The sequence below is a fragment of the Condylura cristata genome, unplaced genomic scaffold (assembly GCF_000260355.1).
Source record: "Condylura cristata isolate star-nosed mole 26May11 unplaced genomic scaffold, ConCri1.0 scaffold00008, whole genome shotgun sequence".
Classification (NCBI taxonomy): Eukaryota; Metazoa; Chordata; class Mammalia; order Eulipotyphla; family Talpidae; genus Condylura; species Condylura cristata.
In genome coordinates, this window is record NW_004567109.1 from 60213834 (window position 1) to 60220138 (window position 6305).

Here is a 6305-nt window from a genome sequence, read left to right on the forward strand (position 1 = left end):
TAGTTTCCTATCTATAGTCAGGAACACAGTGGAAGCTGCCAGAGCATGTGGCAGAACCAGTGGAGGGTGAAGGCACAGCATTTCAGGCACAGATGAGGTGGGAAGGCCCTTTTCTGACAGTCATCTGTGGCTGCCTCCTGAAGGGCCATATGTCCCCATGCTTGCTGCTGGCTAAATGCGATTCATGACCAGGAATCCGAATCCCTTCGTTTTCCTCTCAGCCCTGGCAGTTGTCTGATGAGGGATGGGGGAGGGAGGAGCAAATCCTCTCTTTTGTGGACTGAAAGGGCATCTTAAACAATTGCTTCTGTCTTCCCAGGCAAGGCAACACCCAAGCATGCCCTGCCAGGGCCGCTAACTCACCATGCAAAGGAATTGAAAACACACTTTCTCCAAGTGCCATTTTCAAAAAAGCAAATGTCGTAGTTTGAATTCAGGCTTCTCACTCCTTGATAAAAATAAAAATTGAGTTGTTGCTTTCTTAGGGGAGGTTGGGTGGGTGGAGCTGGTAGAGACGATTTTATCTGGGAGCTGTGGCTGCCATCTGGTGGATAATGTCAGCAAAGCAACTAAGAAAACTATTGAAGTCATTTCATTCATTCATTCATTCATTCACTCTTCTGTTTAACTGTTTTATCATGGAGCAGCTCTGTGGAGGGGAGAAAAGGAGAGGACCATCTACCATAGTGTGTGTTGTGAGCATCTGTGATAGGGCCACTCTGGTAGGGGGAAAAGGCAAAGATGCTGGGGTCTGAAGGGCTAGGCTGGAGCCAAACGCTGATTCAGGTAGCACCCACTATGGGGGCACAGGTGAGGATGAGTAGATCCTGGTGGAATATGCCCTGACAAGGAAGAATCATTGGGGATGGGGACTTCTGAGGGGGAATATAAGTGCAGAAGCAGTCCCCAGGGTCACCCATTCCAGCCCCTGCCAACTGATCTCCCAGACTACTGTTGTGGGCTTCCAGAGAATGTGGGGATACTGCCAGAAGCCAACCTTGGAGGAGAAAAATCAAGAAGTTGTTCAGTTAACCAGGTGGCTGAAACTTCCCAGGTTTATGGCCACTTCAGTCCATAGCAAAAGACGAGTACCCAGAGCTGGGCAACTTGCTGAACTATATGAACCTGGGCCATTCATCAGGTCATTCTGCTACTGCTGCTTCCAGTCTTGCTTTTCTGATACTGTCTTCTGTGGCCTCAGTTGCATCTCAGTGGCTTTGATGTCTCCTGATGCCTTTACACAAGTTGGATACTGGCCTGTTGTCTGGCTGCAACATGCTCTAGACCCTCAAGGGCAGGAAAATGCCATGTTGATGCTTTTGCTCAGATTATGTGTTCCAGTTCTTCAATGGTGAAAAGATTCCCTCTTGGAAAATATTTAGTTTAGGATTTCTAAACACTGGGCACAATTTGGGGTGAGATAACTGGCCACTTGTGGCCTCAGTGACTTTGTTTCCCCTGTTTATTAAACAAATCCCATTATTATTATTCCCTGAACCTGACTGGTCTTGCAATTGTACCCTTCAGGTGATGAACTTAGTGACCAGTAAACTATTTGGGCACTCTCCTTGGCTAGTTTTAGTGTCCTTTATTGCCTGGTAACATTTCCACCCACCAGTCTCTCCTGTTATCCTGAGGGCTACCCCATCAACATCCATCCATGGTGACCTCTAGTAAAGCAGATGGGAGGATCTAGGTGACAGGGATAGGAAAATGGAGATCTGGGATCATTCTAAGTGGGTAGGCAAAATCAGGCTTATGAAGCACAGTGGCTTTCTCCTTCTGGGTTCCTTACGTTTGTCCCATCCCTGCTCTAGCCAGAGGAAACTAATTTGAGTCAGATGACTCTTCTGTCAAGAAAAAAAAAAACTGAAAAGGGGAAAAAAGTCTGCTCAAAAAATAAAAACAAAACAACAAACTATAGAACTATCATGGTCATAGATCTTGAGGGGCTGAGATTTCAGGGATGACTGAGATGGCTCAAGATTTGGTATATCTTTCCCTCTTCCAGAGACTGTATGGTTTGTGGGTAGCAGCCTAGAGACTGTTGAATAGAACTTTAGGCTCTGTTATGGGATATAAGGAACAAAACCTGCAGTACAGAGTTGGCCAGGAAGAAGTTTGGTAAACACCTTAGATTTTAAGTTGGGACACCTGAAGACTATACCCTGAGGAGTAAGATAAGCAAGATATACACCAACCTTTATTAAGATTGAAGCCAACTTATAAACGAGCTCAATCCCTTGTAAGATTAAGATGAATTCACCCTATCTTAACTGCTACAGTAAACAAGTCAATTCTGTGTGAAAAAAGAACATCATATGGACCCTGGAATAAACTTTGCAATTGAAATTACATAACACCTGCATCTGATTAAAAAAAAAAAAAGAATAAATACCCCAGGACAATAGGATTCAAAAATCAAATAAGACAGAAAAATAAAGAGAAAAAAGTTGCATTTATCATAATGGCATTGAATATAACTGATGCTATGCTTCAGAAGACCTTTTCAAGAAGAATATTCAGCACAATGGAGTTGTAACTGAAAGTTACAACTCAATAAGGAGTTTAATACAGATTAAATACCACTGAAGAAAGAACTAGTGAACTCGTACACAGATCAGTAGAAAATAACTAAACAGAGTAATCAAGAGAAACAAGAATGAAAACTGCATGAAAAAGCACAAGTGATAAATGGAGAAAAGCATAATGATTTAACATGAACAGTTGAGTCTCCAGAGAGAAGGAAAGGAATATAACTGGAAGCAATAACAAAAGAAATAATGGCCCAGGACTTACTAAAATTGATAAATGATGTCATCACACATTCAAGAGGGATGAAACCTAAATAAGATAAATGCAAGGAAAATCATACTTATATGATAAAACTATGGAAAAACAAAGACAACAAGAACAGGCAGAGGAAAATAAGATATATTATTTTCAAAGGATAATAATAGCACTATTTCTAAAATGAGAGTAGATTAAAATTTGGAAGACAATGGGATTTGTTCAAAGTACTGAAAGAAAATAGTGGACAATCTTGAATTAATTACCTAGCACAAACGTTCTTTAAAAACCAAATTGGTTGGCCCTCCCTGGTGGCGCAGCAGGTTAGGACACAACACCACAAACCAGCCACCGCTGCTTCAATGCAAGTCGATCTCAGGCCTCCACGGTGACCCACATGGCGTATAGCAGGCCTCTCTTGACCCACCCGCTGCTCCCCTCAGCAGTGTATTTCGTTGATCTGCCTGTTCTGCTCTCCATTGTCTCTGGTGAAGACTCACCACTCCTGCACCTCTGGTTTGTACCCCAGTTCTGTATGAATAAGTAAATCTTTAAAAACAAACAAAACACAAATAGTTATCAAAAAAATCAGATAAATAAAAGCTAAGTTAATTAATCACCAGCAGAATCACATGACATAAAATTCAAAGGTTGTTCTTCAGTTAAAAGAAAAATGGGGCCCTCCCTGGTGGCGCAGCGGGTTAAAGCGCTGCACTGAGAAACTAGAGCCACTTCCGCGTGAGTTCAATCCCCGCCTGCCCAGGAGGTGACCACATGGCGTGGCAGACCTCTGCTGACCCGCCCGCTGCTCCCCTCAGCAGTGTGCTTCGTCGATCTGCCTGTTCTGCTCCCTGCTCTGTCTCTGGTGAATCCTCTCACCCTCCGCATCTCTGGCCTGTACCCCAGCTCTGTGCAGATAAATGGATAGATCTTAAAAAAAAAAAAAAGAAAAAAAAAAAAGAAAAATGATCCCATTTTGAAAATTGATATGTGGGAATGAATAAAAACAATGAATAGGGTAAGTACATCAGTAAGCCAAAATGAATATTGACTGTGCACGACAATAAGAATATTACTGTGCCATAGTGCTTAAAACAAATTACAGAATTACTAAAAAAACCAACATGTTTCTTAAAATAGACATTATAAACAAAAATATGAAGAATTAAAACTATGAAACACTAACTACAAGAGTATATAAGAGATAAACAAGGTGATACTACAGAGTGATAACAGGGTGAAACTACCAAATATATAACAATTCTACATGTGTAGGCACTTAGTAACAGACACATATAGCAAGTATTGATAGAACTAAAAGGAAAAGTAGACAAACACAGCCATAGTGAGAGACTTTTAGCACACCTCTCATAGCGACTGACAGGTCAACCTAACCTAATTTAACTGATAGGACAAACAGACCAAAAAATTCCAATCACAGTTATTTGACTAAGAAACTTAGATAAGACACTTAACAAATCTGATATAATTTACATATGCAGAACTCTAGACCCAACAGAATACCTACTTTCAAATATACATAGATAGTTCCCCAAAGAAGAACATGTGCCAGATCCTAAAGAAAGTTCCAGGGACTTCCTGGTGGTCTAGGGGTTAAGTCTCAGGCTTTCACTCCTATGGGCTGAGTTTGATCCTCGGTCAGGGAGCTGACCTATATGGCCTGGCAGACCTCTCCTGTCTTGCCTTGCTGCTCCCCTCAGCAGTGTATTTCAGTAGATCTGCCTGTTCTGCTCCCCAATCTGTCTGGTGAATCTTTTTACCCCTGCATCTCTGGCCCACAGAAGAACTCCAGTTCTTATAGGCAAAAATAAATAAATAAAATCTAAGAAAAGGAAAAGTTCTCCAAAAAGCTCAGTGATAGCTAGGGAAGAATGGCTGGGCACCATACCTAGCATAGGAATCTACACACACAAACACACACACACGTAGCATGAGCTGCATACATCACTATATGACTAATGATTTGTTTTCTTTAAACGAAAACTCTTATTTTAACTGATATTCTTGCCCCAATATTGCCAAAGGAGTGCTGGACATTGATGCCACTGCGTGTATGAGGATCAAGATAAGTGGGAAGCTGATAACATATTCTGGGGGCTGAATGTGATGACTACTAAGAACATCAACTCAATTCCTGTCTCTGCTTATTGGCTTTTTGTTAGTGACAGGCAGCAGAACCCAGACTATTCCATTAACAGAAAGTCTGAATAATTCCAAATATGATCGTTATGAAATAAAGCAAAAAAAAAAAAAAACAACCTTATTTATCAAGAGCTCATGGAACAAATAACATGGGGGACCACAAATGAAAAAAAAAAAAATCATAACACAACTGACAAAGAGCTAATACACAGAAAATACAAACAACTTCTCTAAGAATGACAAGATAACTTTATGTATAATCAGACATGAAATTTAAACACACACAAAAAGTGATTCAAATGACCAATGATCTCAACATCATTAGTTATTAAATCATTAGTCATTAAATTAAGTTATAAGAAAATGGTATAATACTGTGATGGTTAATTTCATGTATCATCTTGGCTAGGCCCATTCTCTCATTTCAGCTTCCCCTGCCTCCCTCCTCTCAATTGGTCCAGCTTCTCACCTGCCCACCCCCATCCCTGTCCCCTACCATGACAGTGGTTCAGCCCTTCCTCTCAGCTTCTCCCCTGCCTTTACCTATGGTCCATTTCTCCAGTGGTCAAATATTATTCTACATGTTGTTGAAAGTTTTGTAAAGATAAGATTAACATTCAAGTCAGTAGATTTTGGGTAAAGGAGATTACCTTCCATAAAGTGTGTGGGCTTCCTTTAATCAGTGGAAGCCCTTAATAGAAAAAGAATGAACCCCCCCCCCCCAAAGAAGGAGGAATACTGCAGCTGATTACCTTTAGAATCAAAAGGCAGCATCAACTCTTCCTGTGGTCTCCAACTTGCTGGCTTAGCCTAAAGATTTTAAACCTGACACCCTCGACAATTCCTTAAAATATGCTTCCCTTCTAAATAGGTAGGTAGGCAGATAGACAAATTCACACACATCCTATCAGTTCTCTTCTCTAGAAAATGCCAATACATGTATCTATCAGAGTGGCTTAAACGAAAAAGCTGCCAAAACCAAATGGTAGTGAACACGTGGAGTGATTGTTATTTTTATGCTTTGCCTATGGGAGTGTACATTGGTACAACCACTTCTAAGCCTGTTTGTGAATAGCTACTAAAACTATGAAAACTATGAATAACCTAAGTAATTCTGCACTAAGTTGTATCTTCAATAACATATGCTCAACTATATATATATATATATATATATATATATATATAAAATGTTCATGCAGCCCTAAAATGGAAGCAATCAAATGGATTGGATGAATACATAATGGTTTATTCAAATTAGGTACAAACCCCTGCAATAATGTGTATCTCACAAATATAATTTGAGTGTAAGAAATCAGCACAGTGGGAAAACCTGATTAATGTTCTTAGAAATT